Source organism: Sorex fumeus, unplaced genomic scaffold (assembly GCF_029834395.1).
Source record: "Sorex fumeus unplaced genomic scaffold, SorFum_2.1 ptg000055l, whole genome shotgun sequence".
Classification (NCBI taxonomy): domain Eukaryota; kingdom Metazoa; phylum Chordata; class Mammalia; order Eulipotyphla; family Soricidae; genus Sorex; species Sorex fumeus.
In genome coordinates, this window is record NW_026606112.1 from 11,467,506 (window position 1) to 11,486,759 (window position 19,254).

The following is a 19,254-nucleotide window of genomic DNA, read 5'->3' on the forward strand; positions in this document are numbered from 1 at the left end:
GGCCGGGCTGCGAGCAGAGTCCGCCAGGGGCGGGGAAGGGAGGGGGTGGCGGTGGCGGTGGCGGCGGTGGCCCCGCCGGAGATGCTCCTTCGGTGGCCGCCGGCTTCTTCCCAAAGTTATTGTTTGATAATGCATGCACCGGGTGCCACTCGCCCGCTCGCCGGCCGCCGTTCCAGTCCCACTACTCACAGTTCACGGGACACCGCGCGCCGCCGGCCCGGCGCCCCCCCGCCCAGAGTCATTCCCGCAGCGGCGTCCGGAGGATCCCGGGCTCCCGGCTCCCGGCTGGGGCCGGCACGGCTCGGGTGAGCGCACGGTGGAGCCGAGAAAGCGGCGGGGGAGCGAGCCTGCAGCCTCCCCCTTCTGCCCCAGCGCGCTGTGTCTTCGCGGCTACTCCAGTCCAAATTCCCGTCGCCGCCACTCACGGTAGATCTCCAGCTCCTTGCCCCGGCAAATGTGAGTCGCTTCCCGCGCGGGGTGCCTGTCGGGGCCAGCAACAAGCCAGTCTCAACTCCGGCCGCGCTCAGCTAGTGGGGAGTAGCCAGTGCACCGATCGAGCAGAAAAAGAAAAAAAAATCTCCAGCAGGTCGCCCCGGGCACCGCGCCGTGGAGCCCCCCTCGCGTCACTGAGCGGTCCGCGTCCGGATGCCCCCCGTGCGCCTCGGAGGAGCAGCCCGAACCATCTTCAGAGACACCGGATAGAGTCGGTCTCTTCTCACCCTCCGGAGAGCTCGTGTTTCTCTTTTATGATTTTTTTTTTCTTAACAACTCTGCGCAAGGTCATTAGTCACGAAGCCGCCGCCTGCAACCGCAGCAGCCGTTTGCCCGCGGGGGCGAAGGCTGAGCCGTGCGCACCGCGCGGTGCCCAAGTTTGGCTCCGCCGCCGCAGAGTCCGTGCCTTTGCTCACCTGCATTCGGCCCGCATGTCGGAGCTGTGGGATCTGCAGCGCTGTGCGCGATTCTGGGAGGAGATTGCAGCCTCCCTCTCCCTCTCCCTCTCTCTCTCTCTCTCCCGCGCGCGCTCTCTCTCTCTCTCGATCCCTCCCCTCCCTCCCTCTCTCCTCCCCCCTCCTCCTCTCTCCTCCCTCTTCTCCTTTCCCCTTTCCCCTTCTCCTACTCTCTCTGTGCAAGCTCCCTCGCCTTCCTCCCAGTCAGTCCCAATGCAGGCAACTCGAGCTGAACTTGATCCCTTTGGCAGTTCAAAGGTGAGCCAAGCAGGCTCGCGGCACTGGCGACGTGGGCCTGGCGAGAGCTCCCGGTCCGGCTCCCCCAAAGGCAATTAACAAAGATGCCCAATTCTGTCCGGATTTCCGAAGAAAAGCCAAAGGCATCGGGGAGGGAGGTGGAGGGGAGGTGGAGTCAGAGACAGCTGCCAAGTAGCTTTAAAAAAAAAGAAAAAGAAAGAAAGAAAGAAATCCAGTTTGCCAAGGGGAGGAAAGTGCCAGTCAGTTGTTGCCTCGGAAGTGTCCTGGCACGGCGGTTGAATTCCGCAGTTGTCTCCGTCCCCTTTAGCGTCTGGGAGAGTCGGCGGCGGGCGCTCCCGCCACCCCTGGGGCTTCCACCGCTCGGATACACAGAAAGGCAAGCGGGAAGCTCTAGGTCACTAGCCCCGAGCCAGAAACCCGCAAGTTTGCCCAAAGTGGCGGTTGTTTCGGAGAGCTTGCTGGTTTGCCCGTGTCTCGAGCTTGTCCCTGACGCTGCGGCGGCGGTAGCGCCGCTGAAACTACACACTAGCTAAGCTTGGGGGGAGGGGAGGAGAGAGACCCGGGAGTCTCACCCGCGGGAGCGCTCCCGAAAGCCCAGCTCAGGCTGCGGGGACCACTAGGAGGGTGCCCCCGGCCAGCCGAGCCCAAATGACCCCAGCCCCCCATCTCCCCAGACCAGAATCCAGCTCCTGCCAGCTCAGAGCTTCTTGCTCTCCCGCCCTCGCACTGGTAAATTTCCTCCTCGCTTTGGCAAAGGCAGAGTGCGTGTGCCAGAAGGCAGAAGCTGGCGAGTCGGAAACGTTTCTCCTTCTTCCCCCTGCTCAGGCGATGTCTGTCACCCTCCAAGTGTCCCGGGTTCGTGATTTGAGCATCTTGGAGATTTTTTAGCATCCTGGTGACTTGGGAGACCCTAAGTGCGCCCGGGAAGTCACGCTGGTGTTCTGCGAAACCATGGTGGGCTGCAGTGTTAAGAGAGAAGTCTAGGGAGAACAAGAGCCTGAGCCTTTGGGGTTGGGGGCGGGTGGCGTTTGACCCAGACTTCGAAGCGCTGGGGTTGGTGGTAGTTGGTAGTGGCGGTTAGAGGGTGCCTGCCTTTGTTTAAATGCTTAGCATTTCCGTTATCGAGCTTGCTTACAAGGATATGTGTATGTGTGCGTGTGTGTGCGCGCGTGTGCATGTGCACGCGCGCGCGCCTGGGGAATGAACACATGTTGGAAGCCTCGATATTATTTTGTGAGCAGAGACCTGCAAGCCTTTAGTAACTGGCAAAGTGTAGCGTCACCTATCTGGATAAAAGGGAAATAAACTTCAATGGCAACTTTGTGTACCGAAGTGTCCCTAGCTCCTTTGCTGTCTCCTTCTTTTGACTTTGTGCTACTCGACTGTACTTGGTATTCCCCCAGCTCAGGCTTCCCCGGAATCCTGTCACACACAGCCACGCCGCAGCCCGTCTGATCAGATCTCACTTCTGGTTGTTTTGGAACTGTCGCCTTTTCATCCTCGCTCCCCGCCTCCCGTCCCCCCACCCCCCCACACCTCCTTTATTTGCAGCGACTGTTAAACCCGGCAGACCCGCTAGAATGAAGGCGGCAGAGGCGAGCAGGGCACGTTTCTGTTGAGTTCTTACCACCCTGAAATTGTAAAGAAATTGCTACTGGGCCACGGCTGATTCTCATTCCGCCCGATCTACAGTCCCTCCTCCTGAAAGAAAAAAATGTAAAGGGAAGGGGTGGGGGGTGTACCCCGAGTGAGTACTCTGCCTTTCCGAGACCTGGATGAGGAGCGGTGTGATGGAAACAAACCTAACCCCAGTCGGGTCTAGGAACAGATGCGGCGCGCGGTTGTTTGGGCGAGCGCTGCCAGCAGCAATGGTTGGGGGGCGGGGGGTGTGAAAAGGGGAGACGTGTCCGAGACTTTGCAGCTTTTCCTACGGGGGATCGCCGAGGCGCGTAGGATGGGAACAGTGTGTGGTCTGCGCCCGCGAGCTGGCGAGTCTTTTCCAGGGTGCTAAAGCGAGGCGCCCACATGCTAGCGGCTCCCCGACCTCCGGGGCCCGGCGGGGAATAGGGTCTCCCCAGCCACTCGGGCGCCCCGGCCGCCACCCCGAGCCTCCCTGCTCGGTATCTGCAGCATCAGCGAGAAAAGCCCGTCGCGCAGACTCAGTGCGCACCACCGCAGTCTGGAGCCGGGGGGGGGGGGGGGGGGGGGGGCGGTCGCCGCAGCGCCTTCGCGGCCAGCTAAGTGGCAGTAAAGCCAAGTCCCCCTTCAATTTGGCAAGCTGCTTTAGCAGAACGCCTGTCCGCCTCCAACACCCAACCTCCCCCCCCCCCCACGTTTTTTTTTTTCCTCCCAGGGTGCAAGACGAAAGAGGGAAGCCGTCTTCCCTCCGTGGCCTCGCGCCCGTGCATTCCGATGCTTGGCAATATGGTGCAGTGCACTCACTCCCCTCGCCGCCTTCCCCAAGATTTCTGTAAACTTCAAGCGGTCGAGTGCGCAGAGACACTGTGCACTCCCTCTCCCCTCACCGGGCACAGAAACTTCAACCAGCACATCTTGGAAACATTTGCCCGCAGCTTGAGCGCGTACTCTCCAGGCACACACTTGCGAGGTTGAAAAGGAGTGGGCACCCTCCCCACCCCTTGTTATTATTATTATTATCATTATCTTTTTTTTCTTTTTTCTTTCTTTTTTTTTTTTTTTTTTTTTTGCAGAGCGCTCCAGATTTCGACGCCAACGGCCCGGGGATGTAGGAGCGTCCTTCACAGGGGAGTGCTTGCTCCCGGGGAGCGGGAGCTCGGTCTCCCTCCCGCCCTCCCTACTCTCATCCCCACCAAGTTGGTTGCCCAGCCAAGCCAGCGTGGGAAATGGGTCCGACGTGTGCTGCATGGAGAGCAGCGCGGCCAGACAGCCTGAGCGAGGTGGCCTCCTGCCCGCCCTCCCTTCCCCCAGCGCTCCGCAGCTCCGACCTCTCCGAGGGGCCAGCAGAGCCGCAGCAAAGGTGGCTTTGCCGGGCGACCCGGTGCCCGGGAAAGGGACGGGATGGAGAGGGGTGGGGGCGGCGGGTTGGGGCTGAAGGAGGGGAGCCCTCTGCGCTCTCTCTGCCGCGGCCAGGGCTCCCGATTATTCTCTTCCGCCCCCTGTCTGGGGACTGGCACTCCAGCCGGAGGATGAATGGAGGCGAGAAGCCGTTTTCCCCCACCCCCGCCCCATTTCCGCAGTCGCCCAGCCAGTGTCACAAGTGCTCAGCAATTTCATTAAATGGAACCCGGGGACTTAATCCCCCCCCCCCCCCCCACGGTACCAGATCTCACCCAGGGAATTTGATATCCGGCTTTGCCCCCACCCACAAACCCCGCCCGGGCTTTTCAGACCCCCCGGCAGCATTTATCTTTCAACCCGAGAGGAACCGGGTTCGGAAGGAAATAGGATCGCATGTGTAAGCGACTGCAATAAATTAAAGAGCCCGCTGCCGCTGCTTTTGCTACTGCTGCTGCTATCGCTGCTGCTACTACTAGTACTACTATTACTACAACTCCTACCACCGCTGCCTTCCCTGTTGCCTTGGAAACACACACACACACACACACACACACACACACACACACGGCAAAACCCAAAAATGAGATCAAAGTCCCAAAGCCTGTGTTGATCAGAGTAATGAACCAATATGTTTGAGGAAATAATAAAAGGTTAGATATTTCTTTTTTTTAGCTATTTTTCTAAACAAGAGGGGAAAAAAGAAAGTATCTCTAAAATCGAGACATAAAAATAGAACCCATTATAAAAATAACCTCCCATAATAAGAGCCGAAAAAGCTAGGCGAATAATTGATTCATTTTTTTAATGAAAAAATATTCTATTCGATGCGTAAGTATTTGGTAGGTTTCCCATCCCCGCCCGCCCTCTTTTTAAAATTTGCTTCCTAAGTTTGCCTCCTTCAAACTGCTTTGCGGTTAAGAAAATTCAGTGACTGAGCTGAAAAATAGCATTCGGTGTCCATGACGTAGCCGAAGCCTCAAGAAAACAGAGTAGGAAGAATAAAAAAGGTTCTAAGAAGTTTCGGGCTAAGAATACAAAGAAGGATCCGGAGATACAAAGGAAGGCGTTTTAATTTATTATAGGCGATGTATTCGCAATAATACAGGAAAAAAGGTTAAATACTCTTAACATGGTAACCGGTTCTGGAAAGAAATAGCAGTTTGACAGGAAGGGAGAAAGTGACTCAAGAACTCCACCAAGGGACAAGCTGAGGAAATGACAACCCGACACCTCCAAATCCACTGACCTTTCATCTTAAAAAAAAAAAAGGTCTCTGCAACCACTTCATAGGTGTAGGCTGTTTTTCAGTCTTTTATAAACATTCACTGCTCCAACTCCAAACTTAAATAATATTTCAGTTTTCCTTCTCTGGGTAATTATTGGAAATGATTCACATTTCATCAATTCAAGTAGTAAACATAACTGTCATATATATAGCAGGTACGGTTCTGAGCCTTGGGACACCGACAAACTTTAGCCTTATTGAGCAGTCTTAAATCTATGTTTATAGTATTAAAATGTCTAGTAGACTGAAATAACTAAATTATTCATTGTGATAACAGACTTTTTGATGGACATTAAAACGCAGCAGTTTAAATAAGGAAACCACAGATTTCCTTTTAGGCAGGTAATAACTGCTAGCATCAGTTATCATTTTATTGGTCTCCAGTCAAGAAAAAGAACCAGTTGTAGTTGTTCTGTTTAAATCACAAAATTGTGTTTGTCAAAGCCACATATTTCAACATATCAATAAAAGAGCTTATTGAATATACAGGATATATGGGTATATATATATATACATATATATTTTTACAAGGTTATTTGCAGAAAATCTAATAAAACAATTTGTGTGTCTAACTTTTATTCATAGACTGTGTGATTTGTGATCTAAGAGATTGTTTAGATCTGGTACCTTGTAAGCGCCAGACTGTTTTCTAACCAATAAAGCCTCAGTTTTGCAGTGATCAGCCCTAAAAATGGCCACAGCCTCTAGTACTTGCTGCTGCTCATGACAATAAAATGAAATGACGTTTAATGATGATCATATCTGCGTTGGGCTTAGGTCATACTGACAGTTGTTTTTTTCCCCCCATTTTCAAAAGTTTTAAATAGAAACAACATAGAAACAACATAGCACAAATATGCAATTTGTTTTATATTCACACAAACATACACTATCTTGAAGCCAAAGTTAGCATAGGGATTCACAGGTGCTTGTCCTCTTCTTTCCTTGCCCTACCATTACCACACACCTCAGTATAGCATTGCTTCACCGTGGAGGTCCTCTCTCCCACCACTAGTACCATGGCGTGGCTCTAGGGAGCCACTGCATACTCAGACCCTGCAGTGAATAATCAGGCAGGCTGGACAAGCATCACAGTGAATGACCCATCAAGTGCTGCACATTACTTGTGGGGCAGCCCCATCATGAAATATTATGAACAACATGTGGTAGATCAACATCTAAACACATATAAAGACACAGTCATAGCTGACTAATACAGTCTTCTATTCAACAATCATTTAAGGAATTTCTTAAATTTGTGTTGATTTCTGCACATTTCCAACAATAGCTTGGGGGAGCTACATGGTGTTTTGAAAAATCTGAGTGAGTTTTAGGGTAAAGATCCTTGATAGGTCTTATCAGCAAATTCTATTACATTTGACCCTCTGAAGTTGTTCTCTCTCAGTATCTAGAGTAAAATGGAACTTTCCAGTAATCTTTGAAGCATGGATTAGAGACATTTGGTATTCCTTTATTGCTACGGCAGGATATGTCAAATGTTGATGTGATAGGAAGCCAGATAATATATTAGGATTTAGGGATACAATCTAATTTTAATGGCTTTTTAAAAAATAGTTCCCAAATAAATGACATAGCTTAAACCAAGAATGGCAGAAAATTATGAATTGATTTTGTAAGATTTGGCCCCTGACTGTGTCGGCCTATGCTAACTAGATCACTTTTTATGTTAATTATTAATACTAGAGGTAAAAACTTATTCAACCAAACTAAATTTCTACACTTAGAAAATATAAAATGTGTAATTTATTTTTTCCTTTTTGGGTCACACCCAGCGATGCACAGGGATTACTCCTGGTTCATGCACTCAGAAATTACTCCTGGCGGTGCTCAGGGGACCATATGGCATGCTGGGAATTGAACCCCGGTCAGGCTGCATGCAAGGCAAAAGCCCTACCCGCTATGCTCTCATTCCAGCCCCCAAATTGTGTAATTTTTTGAGAATGGATAATATAGTAAATTTGATTGATTACTTTAGTAGAAATTAATTTCCCAATGACAGATTTTTGATCCTTACATTGTAATTGCTGCCACCTGTACCTAAATATTTCTGATTTTTGTCCGAAATGTAGGGTTTGGGGCAGGATTGTACTTCTTGGCCCCCTTGTGGCTAGATAAAGTTACTAACTAGAGGTGGGGGCATTATTGAATGAATGTCTAAATTCGCTTCCAACGGAAACATGAATAGCTTAAGATAAATTTATCAGTTTACTCTATATTCGCTTCCAACGGAAACATGAATAGCTTAAGATAAATTTATCGGTTTACTCTATCAGTCAAACAGATCATTAACCTGAATTACAACAAATATCTGGGAACTGTCAATAAACATCAAACATGCATTCTTTGTAAAGTAATGGTATGTTAAGATACTTGTTTTAGAACTTATTTGACGAACTTTGCAAATTAAAGTTGATAAAAAAGTGTTACCAACTAGACAATAAAATTGAAAATGCAGTCCTTTCTGCAAAGAAAATTCTTTAAAAAGCTATCTAAATTTGTACCTAGTGATTGCTACTATTAGTAACATGTTCTAGGCTACCCTTTTCTGTCCCAGTAATGGGAAAAAATAACACTTTCAGAGGGACTTTTATTAGCATACTTTCACTAAGAAAAACAGTAATAATTCTGTGTATTCAAAATTATTATGTTCATATATTGAGCGATAGCACAGTGGGTAGGGCGTTCGCCTTACAAGCGGCCAACATGGCCGACCCGAGTTCGATTCCTCCACCCCTCTAGGAGAGCCCGGCAAGTTACCGAGAGTATTCGATATGCCAGACACAGTAACAACAAAGTCTCCAATGGAGACGTTACTGGGCCCACTCGAGCAAATCGACGATCAACGGGAGGGCCTTTATTTTTATTTATTTTTGACTAATTTTCAATATTGTTCTCAAAATACTGGATAAAAAAATACAACAAACCTCAAAAAGCTGTAAATAGATTCTTATAATTGCACTAATAAATTGTGTAATTATAAACATCCTTAAATTTGCATAAAGTATTGTTTTGATGCATTAAAATGCTAAGAGCAGTGATTAGCAATGATGTTTATAATCAACTATATGCATCTGAATTCAGCACTGAAAGATTTACTAGATCTTCTCTTTCTGATTATTTCTTATCTCTCCTCTGATATTGACTACAATATTATTAAGTTTGCCCATTTGAGAGATAGAAATCATTCTTTCCCTGCTTTTAAAGTGACAACTGATAATTTTCATTAATTCAATTTTCATTCAATTAATGGAAAATGTTTTTATCCTTTTGTTGGGTTTTGGGGTGGTGGTGCTCAAGCCAATTCCAAGATCTGTGCTTAGGAGTGACCACTGATGGTATTTACGGGACCACATGCAGTGCCGGGACAGAACCCTGATCAACTGTGATCAACTGTGCATGCAAGGCAACAACCTTAAGACCTATCATAGTCTATCATAGTCTAACATCTATCCAGTTCTGTTTCTTTCTTGAAATATAGTCAATAAACTTCTTTTTTAAAAAAAAATTAACATGGAAGAGAGAGATCTGATCGTGGTCAAGTTGAAAAGAACAAAGTTTTCACAGAAACTAAGGAAGTGCCCATTTCTATTCTCCCAAGCCAATTTCAAGAAATGTATATTGACTTTGCAAAAGCTGTGGTGCCGAGTTTCTGAATTACTTTCATGGGCATAATATTCAGATGATGACATGATGTAAACTTTTAGGGTCTCTCTTGCACCAACTTCTTCCAGGATCTTGTGTTTAGCAGGGGTAGAGTGATAAGTGTGCGTGTACAACGACATGAGTTCCACATTTCAACAATAAAAACTTTAACCACAGTATGTTAAGAATATATATTTCTCACATTTTGTCATATTTTTAATTCAAATTATATTAGAACCCCCCCAAACATTTGACACAAAATTAAAGGAAAATTAGAATGTTTTCACAAGGGAAGGCTGAGGATGTGATAAATGAATTTGCATGTATTAAAATATATTTATACTGAAAGAAGCTCTCTATCATTCAAAGCTATGTCATCACTAACAACTATAGTGGCAAATGGATCCAACAATGTCTTTAATATCCACTGTGAGAGTTTATCATACATGGTGGCATAAGGGTTAAGTTGCCAGAGGTTCCACTGAGGTGAAAAGACTTGATCACAATGTACACCAAGTGAGGAAATCAAGACCAGTCTGTGGAGTGAGAAAGGAACCGCGGGAAGTTGATTTGGTTATCAGCACAGTAAACTTTCAAATGGACAGTGGGTTTAATTAAACTGATGAATCCCTCAAGAATTATCACTCAAGGAGAAATCAGATACACTTAAAAATATATTTTTAGTGTATGTGTCTTCATTCTAAACAAAGCACTGTAGCTCTGCAGCACTGTCCTCCCGTTGTTCATGGATTTGCTCGCAGAAGCATCAGTAACGTCTCCATTACTTGCTGTTACTTTTTTTGGCATATTGGATACTTCACGGGGAGCTTGCCAGGCTCTTTGAGAGGGGCGGAAGAATTCAACCCGGGTCGGCCGCATGCAAGGCAAATGCCCTGCCCGCTGTACTATTGCTTCAGCCCGATTCTAAACAAAAGTGATCAGAATCCCTGTGTTAGAAGGTGAAACTGTACTCCAGTTGTAGAGGTTGAGTAATACCATAGAGTACTGATTTTTGTACTCAGGTGTATACTGGACTTATATGAAATAATTTTTTCTAAAATCTGGCTACTTTTGGATTAAATTAAACATCCCATATCCACCAATGGAGTAAATACAGTCTAAAGAATCAAGTGAATAACAATTTCTTACAAATATTCATTATTAGATCAGAGTAGATTATATTTATAATTATGGAGCTCAGTGTAGTGCAATTAATATTTTATAGGTCAACTCATGTTCTTCTCTATGTTTTAATTTCAGATTGATCAATACTGTCAAGTTCAAACAAGAAGTCTTTTATTTGTCAGACTATTTTCAAGGTGATAATTCTTATAACTTATTTTTTATTTAAAATATTTATTTTGTAATTATTTTAAACCACATTTTATATTCCTTTTTTGGAGAGGCAGATAGGGTTCCGAAACTGTTCAAGAGATCTGGGACTCAACCAGGTATCCTTAGTCAATCCTGGTCATTCAGTGCTTGAGGAGGTAATATGATTTGGTCAGATGTGGATACAAAGTTGACCTCACTGTTGCTGGAGGCCTCCGTGGCTGCACTTGGCAATGCATGGGGGATCACGTGATGCCAGGAATTGAATCTGGTCAGACACATCTCTGCATGCTTCCTATTTCCTATACTATCACCTGAGAGTCTATTTTTATTTTTTCTTAAGGAAAGTCACACAAACCGGGTAATCTCTAGGGTGCTGGACGTACAGAACTCTGGTGTGATACATGCAAGCCAAATGCTTTACTCACTGTACTAAATTCTTGATCCACAACATTTGTGAGATGCAATTACACTTTCATTATTTTAAGCTTTGTTTCACAGTAATGATAACAGAAACAGGAGTATTCTTTTTGCTAACTTAACCAATGCTCAATGTCAGTACTAGATTTAGTAATGACAATTGCTATCAAATTGTGGCTCAGAATGGTACCTGGCACATAATTGACATCCTTAAGGCTATCATTTAATCTCTGAAGATTGTTATTTAATAGAATAACCCCCTGAATTTATTGCACTGTGAGATTGCTTTCTACATAACACAGATGTGGATACTGAGATTTAAACACATTGTTTCCTAGTAACCATACAAAGCTATTAAATTATGGGGATTATTTTTTCATCGTAAAATGATGACATTAAAGCACAAATAGGTTAAGAAGTTTAAGAAATGAAGAGATATAACAGCTGTCAAGCAACTGAGGCTAAAGGAGCCAATTTGGCTTATTTTTATTTAAGTATAAAAGATTGAAAATACTTATTTTTACTTATTATAAAAATACCTTATAATAGGATACTGTACTTAATTTATGAAATGTCACATATTATCAGAGCTACCAATTATCTTTCTTGTTTATATTACTTTATTAATCTTAAACGTTTATCCATTATAAGTGTCTTCAATATAATGGATTTTATATATATGTACATAACTGATTTTTATATATAAATATATATTTATGTATAAATTATTTTTATATAGGAATTATATAAATATATTACTTTAGGTGGTAGGTTTACAAATTTTTGGTACTGATGTACAGTTACTGCTTATCTCCCTCTCGAAAGTGTCCAGGCCCCTCCTACCATGCCTATTGGTTTACTTTTCAATGTTCTTTTCATCCCACCTGCTTCCATTAGTTGTTAATTGACATTTATGGGTTTTGTACATGCTTGTAACACCCTTAACACCATCCACATACTCAAAACCCTACAGTTACACTCCTGTGTTATTACTCAGAACCCTATTTATTCCCGTTACCTTTAATATACTCAGCTTTAATCTGACACTTTCAGGACGGTTAATCTATGACAAAGGAGCTGCCTGTATGAAGTGGAGCAAGGAAAGCTTCCTCAACAAATAGTGCTGGGAAAACAGGAGAACCACTTGTGAAAAAAAAGGAAGAAGAAGAAGGAGACGGAGAAGGAGAAGGAGAAGGAGAAGGAGAAGGAGAAGGAGAAGAAGGAGAAGAAAGAAAAGGAAGAAGAAGAGGAGGAGGAGGTAGAGGAAGAGAAGGAATATGAAGAGGAGGATGAAGAATATGAAGAATAGGTGAAGAAATAGGAAAAAGAGGAGGAGGAAGAGGACGTGAACAAATAGGAAAAGAAAGAGAAGAAAGAAGAGGAGGAATAAGAAGAGAAGAAGGAAGAGGAGGAAGAGGAAGAGGAGGAGGAAGAAGAAGAAGAAGGACGATGAAGTGGAGGAGGAGGAGGGGAAGGAGAAGGAGGAGAAGGAGAAGAAGAAGAAGAAGAAGAAGGAGAAGGAGAAGGAGAAGGAGAAGGAGAAGAAGAAGAAGAAGAAGAAGAAGAAGAAGAAGAAGAAGAAGAAGAAGAAGAAGAAGAAGAAGAAGAAGAAGAGAAGAAGAAGAAGCAGAAGCAGCAGCAGCAGCAGCAGCTGGATACAGAACCCACACCATATGAAAACTTAATTAAAGTGAATTACACATCTACAGAATAGAACAAAATTTATAAAATACATTGAAAACACAGGCAGAACTCTCCAGGATCTAGATAACAAAGGAATCTTAAATGACCTGAATCCACTGACAAAGGTGAACAAGACAAATTATGAAATTTAAAAGTTTCAAGATATTCAATTCAGAAAGATTTCATTTGGAAAGTCTTCAAAGAAATTTTATTTCGAAAAGAAAAAACAATCAACAGCTATGAGAAAGTTTTACATATTTGTATTTCATCTATCCTTTATCATAATGATTTTTTATCTTCTTAATTTATGTAAGAGTCTAACAGTGAATTCTCAGAATTTTCAGAAAATTATTCTCTTCAATAATTATTTTATAATGGCAAATTATTTTAAAATGATTAATTATATTATTATAAATAAATGTAGCACATATTTTTATAATAATCAGAGGAATTTGGCAATATTGATGGGCACCTATGATACACTATGTATAGTTCTGAATTATTTACAAAGTATTCAATAAAATCTAATTTATTAACATTGATAGGCTCTCGAATTTAATTTTACCTTTTTGCATTTAGGTCTCTGTGAGTTCTCAAAGTATTGTGTGAACTGTGCAAAGCATGTGCATTTGGTGGTTGTTCTTCAGTGCAGCATCTCCCATTCTCCCCAGGCCTCCCCAGCAGAGAGACAGAGAGACAGGGACCACAGGCTGATGGTGAAAAAGGCCCTTTTTTATTGAATAACCATGAGATATAGTTACAAGGTTTCATGTTTTACTTCAATTTACAGTGATCAAACACCCATTTCTCCACCAGTGCACATTTTCCACCACCAATGTCCTAGTATACCCCCTCACCCTTCCCACTTGCCCCCTGCCTCCATTGCAGACAATTTAGCCCATACTTTCTCTCCACTTTTGGGCATTATAGTCTGCAATACAGGTACTGAGAAGTTATCATGTTTGGTCCTTTATCTACTTTCAGCACACATCTCCCATCCAGAACGATTCCTCCAACCATCATTGACTTAGTGTTCCCTTCTTTATATGAGCTGCCTTCTTCCCAAGCCAAAGAGACAGGCTTTCGATTATGGGGCAATATTTCTGGCCCTTGTGTCTTGGGTCTCTCTCATATTATGTTATTTTATATTCCACAAATGAGTGTAGTCCTTCTATGTGCCCTTCTCTTTCTGACTCATTTGATTTAGCATTTCACTCATTTCACTCGATGTCCATCCACTTATAAGCAAATTTCATGAATTTATCTCTCCTAACAGCTGCACAGTATTCCGTTGCGTAGATGTACCAAAGTTTCTTTAACGAGTCATCTTTTCTCGGGCACTCAGGTTGTTTCCAGATTCTGGCTATTATAAACAGTACTGCTTTCCCTATCTGGATGCCCTTAATATATTTTTCTTGCCTGATCGCTATTGCAAGTACTTCCAGTACTATATTGAACAGCAGTGGAGAGAGTGGGCATCCTTGTCTCGTCCCTGACCTTAGGGGGAAGGCTCTCAGTTTTTCCCCATTGAGGATGATGTTTGCTGTAGGTTTGTGGTAGATGGCTTTAACTATATTGAGGAAAGTCCCCTCTATCCCCATTTTGGCAAGGGTTTTCATCATGAATGGGTGCTGGATCTTGTCAAATGCTTTTTCTGCATCTATTGATATGATCATATGATTTTTATCTTTTCTTTTGTTGATATGATGGATTATGTTGATTGATTTCTGGATGTTGAACCATCCTTGCATCCCTGGGATGAATCCTACTTGGTCATGATGTATGATCTTTTTGATGAGTTGTTGAATTCTATTGGCTAGTATTTTGTTGAGAATCTTCGCATCCATGTTCATCAGGGATATCGGCCTGTAGTTTTCCTTTCTTGTGGTGTCTTTGTTTCCTTTTGGTATTAGAGAGATATGGGCTTCATAGAAACTGTTTGGGAGAGTTTCCGTTTTTTCAATTTCCTGGAAAAGCTTGAGAAGAACTGGCAATAGGTCCTCTTTAAATGTTTAAGCGAAATGAGTCAGAAAGAGCGGGATAGACACAGAAAGATTGCATTCATCTGGGGAACATAAAGCAACAAAACGGGAGACTAACACCCAGGAATGGCTCAGATTAGTACCAGGAATTTTGCTCCATGACTTGAAGGCCAGCCACATGTGCTAGGTGAGAAGGAAGCTCAGATAGAGAAGAGAGCACCAAATAAAGGGTGCTGTGAAGACTCTCCCAGGGTGGGAGAGACATGCTAAAAGTAGTCTATAGACCAAACATGATTGCCACTCAATGCCTCTCTGGCAAAACACAGTACTCAAAAGAAGAGAGAGAGAGCAAGGGGGAATGCCCTGCCACAGCGGCAGGGTGGGACGGGGGGGGGGGGGGGGGATGGGGGTGGGAGGGATGCTAGGACCCGTGGTGGGGGAGGATGGGCACTGGTGGAGGGATGGGTACTTGATCATTGTATAACTGAAACCCAAGCACAAAAATTTATAAGTCCATAAGTGTACTTCATGGTGTTTCACTAATAAAAAAATGATAAAAAAAATAAACAGTGCTGCAATGAATATATAGGTGCAAATGTCATTTCTACAGTGCTTTCTTGCACCCTCTGGATATATTCCCGGAAGTGGCATTGCAGAGTCATATGGAAGTTCAATTTCTAGTTTTTGAAAGAATGTCCATATTGTTTTCCAGAAAAGCTGGACCACTGGCATTCCCACCAACAGTGAAAGAGCATCCCTTTTTTCCCACATCCACACCAGCACTGGTTGCTTTTGTTCTTTTGAATGTGTGCCAGTCTCCGTGGTGTGAGATGATACGGCATTGTTGTTTTGATTTACATCTCCCTGATGACTAGCGATGTGGAGCATTTTTTTCATATGTATTTTTGAAATTTGTATTTCTTTTTTGAGGAAACATCTGTTCATTTCTTTCCCCATTTTTGATGGGGTTGGAGGTTTTTTCTTGTACAATTCTACTAGAGTCTTGTATATCCTCTGTATCAATTCCTTATCAGATGGGTATTGGGTAAATATTCTTGCCCATTCTGTGGGCTCTCTCTTTATTTTGGTCACTGTTTCTTTTGAAGACCTGGATTCCACGAGACATCAAAAGGATGCGTGGCTACCCACCTACAAGATGGTCAGACTTCTTCATCAAAACCATGAACAAACGGTTTGAGTCTCTTTGTGTTCCTGGAGTGGGCAGAAGCCAATTGGATATACTAACATGCAACAGGGATGAATGGAGATGTTACTGGCACCTGCTCAAAGATCAACAGGGTGAAAAGTGACAAGTGATACAAGTTACTTTTGAGGTGCAGAAGCTTCTTAATTTTATGTAGTCCCATTTGTTTATGTTTGTTTCCACTTGCTTGGTCAGTGGTATTTCACCCTTAAAGATGCTTTTAGCGTGAATGTCACGGAGGTTTCTGCCTACATTTTCTTCCATGTATCTTATGGATTCATGCCTGATATTGAGGTCTTTAATCCACTTTGACCTGACTTTTGTTCCTGACGTTGGAGGTCAGAGTTCATTTTTTGGGCAGATAGCTATCCAGTTTTCCCAGCACCACTTTTTGAAGTTTTCCTTGTTCCGCTTCACATTTCTTGCTTCTTTACCAACTAATAAGTGATTATATATTTGAGAGTCTGTAATGGAATATTCAACTCTGTTCCATTAGTCTGTGGGTCTGTGAAAATGGTCCTTTAATGCAGAGCTACTAGTATACTTACAGAACATCTGAGGGGGATTGAGGTATGGGACCTAGGTGTGATTGATTATTTATATAGATAAAGCATCTGGAAGTTTACATAGATTATTTACATAGGAAATTGTCTTGAGGTGATCAATGCAAGGTGACAGACACTCTATCTTCCAGGTACATCTACATTGCTTTTATCTTTCCCTCAAGTTGTATCTATCATCAATATTTGCAGTTGTTTGGATAAACACAGTGAGAGACAAAGATCCCAACATTTAGTTCTCTGGGTTCTCAGAGCAAGCAAAGAGTTTACCATAAATCCCCAAGTCTCCTCAGGCCAGTTCAGCTTGTCTTTCCCCATTAGGGTCCTGTCTCTTAAGTCATAAAAGCTTGCATCAAGACCATGCATTTATACTTTCTAGACTGTCCCATTTCCATGAGAGGGTAGATTTGCCGCTTGCCCCGGCTCCTCTCAATCCCACGTGGGACCATCCTTTTGGGATGTTAGGAACTATAGAAATTTAGTGAAGTAATTATGACTAATGCCCAGAAGTAGTTATATCTCAGTCAATCAACTCCCAAATATTAGGAGCATTAGTATTAATGGCCTTTCTGTGTTAAACCAAAGAACATTGCAATATAGTAAAATATAAAAAGGCTATAGGGGAAATAGAAAAGCAGGTACAAATATACAGCCCTTCAAATACAAAGCCCAGAATTACCAAAAAGTTTTGGCTAAAGTAATCAAGATTGACTTGGGGAACTGTGACAAGGAGAGGTAAAATATAAAGGAAAGGTTAAAAATAAACTTTAACTAAATGAGGGATACTAGTGAGATACAGTAAGCTTCTCTGGAAGGAGGAAAAGGAGCAATTAACTGATAATGCCTAAAACATTTCAAGTTAATATCTAACATGTTTCTACTTAAGTCACATTTTCAGTCTGACTTTGTCCTTCATGATGTGCATTAAGTTTCACTGGGTAAATACTGTGTCAAAAACTATCCTTTACTGCAAAGAGGAGTATCTCATTTTTAATAGTACTGAATTACTGCGCTAGTTATTTTCTATTGCCTACATTTAGGTATAGGAAGGAACATACCTATATAATATTTAGAAGTTAGGGAAGCTGTATCCATCTCTCTTGTCAAGGAAATATGAGCAGGGACAGAATGGCACCCATATGTCTGAATGATAGAGCAGGTACCTTGCATGCACAAGCTCTAAGTTTGATGCCAGCAATTTACAGCACAGCCCATGAGTACCTCCACTTTGGTCCTGTGGCCCTTGAACATGGCCTGGATAGAAAATAGCTAGATGGCACCACCACCACCATGGAGCAGAAATGATGGGATCACATGGATATGGAGCAGAAATGACATGGACATGGAAATGACATGGATGACATGGAGCAGAAATGATGGGATCACATCTTGGTGAAAAATTTAAACTGTTATATAATTCCTCATCTTTTCTTTCCCTCTGTCTATATAATGAGAGAAATGTAGATATACAGATATATATAAAACATAGTTTCTACAACACAACTTTAGAGTCTAAAATGTGCCCAATTATGCAGTTGAAAAGCTGCAGATGTAGGAAAAAGTGCATTTTCCAGTTGATTGCAGCCAGGAGTGTGCATAGATTGCAACTAGAGTGTGTCACCCCAGAAGTTAATGCAACAACAAAAAAGATGTACAAGGACCTGTGCTGGGAGCATGTGAGCATGTATGAGCAATATAGCAAACCCTGGGAAAGCGCCAAAACCAATCCTATCCGAAGCTATCTGTGAACATTGGTCATCACCTGAAAGGAAAAATAAACATATTAAAATAAAATTGACAATGCAAAAATTCTATAGGTAAAGTTAATTGATGTTACGTTAATTACAAAGATTAAGAGAAGAAAGAGCTAGAGACATGGGGCATTGTCACATAGATGAAGCAGTAACTGAGTCTTCAGAAGGTGATTTGACAGTTTTCTAAAGCTAGCTGTTTTAGGGGCACAAGGAAAGTCAAACAGAACAGCTGGCACTAGTTACCAATGCCAAAGGAGGACTCAAAGTACAACGGAGCTAATAAAGACCATCACCAGCCAAAGACAGGGTTAGCATTTCAAACAAAGACTTCCCAATGCATCCTGAAGTCAATCAATAAAGAACACAATGTACTTGATCTTGGATAGAACAATACCTTCGCTCACATAGAGAAGAAACAGAACAAGATTAGTTTCAATATTGTGGTCAATAGGTCCATCCAAAATTATTCATCATCACTGATCATCAAGGAATTTAAGAATTAAATGACATATAACCTGACACTGATGAGGTTGGCTTTAAGTAAAAGCAGCAATGAAAACAAGAGGTGGAAGGAATGCATAGGAAAAAAAGGGAAAGGAGAGGTAGTGAGCAGATACACACAGAATGAATAAGAAAATAACAGTTATAAATGACAAATTAGGACAAACTGATAAATTTACATTTTTAAGCACACAAATAACATTTTTGTGTGTGTTTTTGTTTTATTTATTTTTTTTTTTTTAATTTTTTGCATGTCATCCTTGCACAGGGGCCATGCTAATCTTCTCTGTATCGTTCCGATTTTAGTATATGTGCTGCTGAAGCGAGCTGGGCTGGAGCGATGGCACAGCGGTAGGGCGTTTGCCTTGCACGCAGCCAACATGGCCGACCTGAGTTTGATTCCTCTCCCCTCTCGGAGAGCCCGGCAAGCTACTGAGAGTATCTTGCCTGCACAGCAGAGCCTGGCAAGCTCCCTGTGACGTATTCGATATGCCAAACACAGTAACAACAAAGTCTCCAATGGAGACGTTACTGGGCCCGCTCGAGCAAATCAACAGGATCAACGGGAGGGCCTTTACTTTTTTACTTTTTACTTTTTTATTTATTAAATCACTGTGAGAACAGCC

General features: G+C 43.1%; 1 non-coding gene across 1 annotated transcript; it reads right to left on the reverse strand.

The window, feature by feature from the left end:
• Positions 1-18,851: 18,851 nt before the first annotated feature.
• On the reverse strand, positions 18,852-18,954 carry LOC130034044 (U6 spliceosomal RNA). Its single transcript, XR_008794045.1, has one exon. It is a non-coding gene; the product is annotated as a U6 spliceosomal RNA (small nuclear RNA).
• Positions 18,955-19,254: the final 300 nt, after the last annotated feature.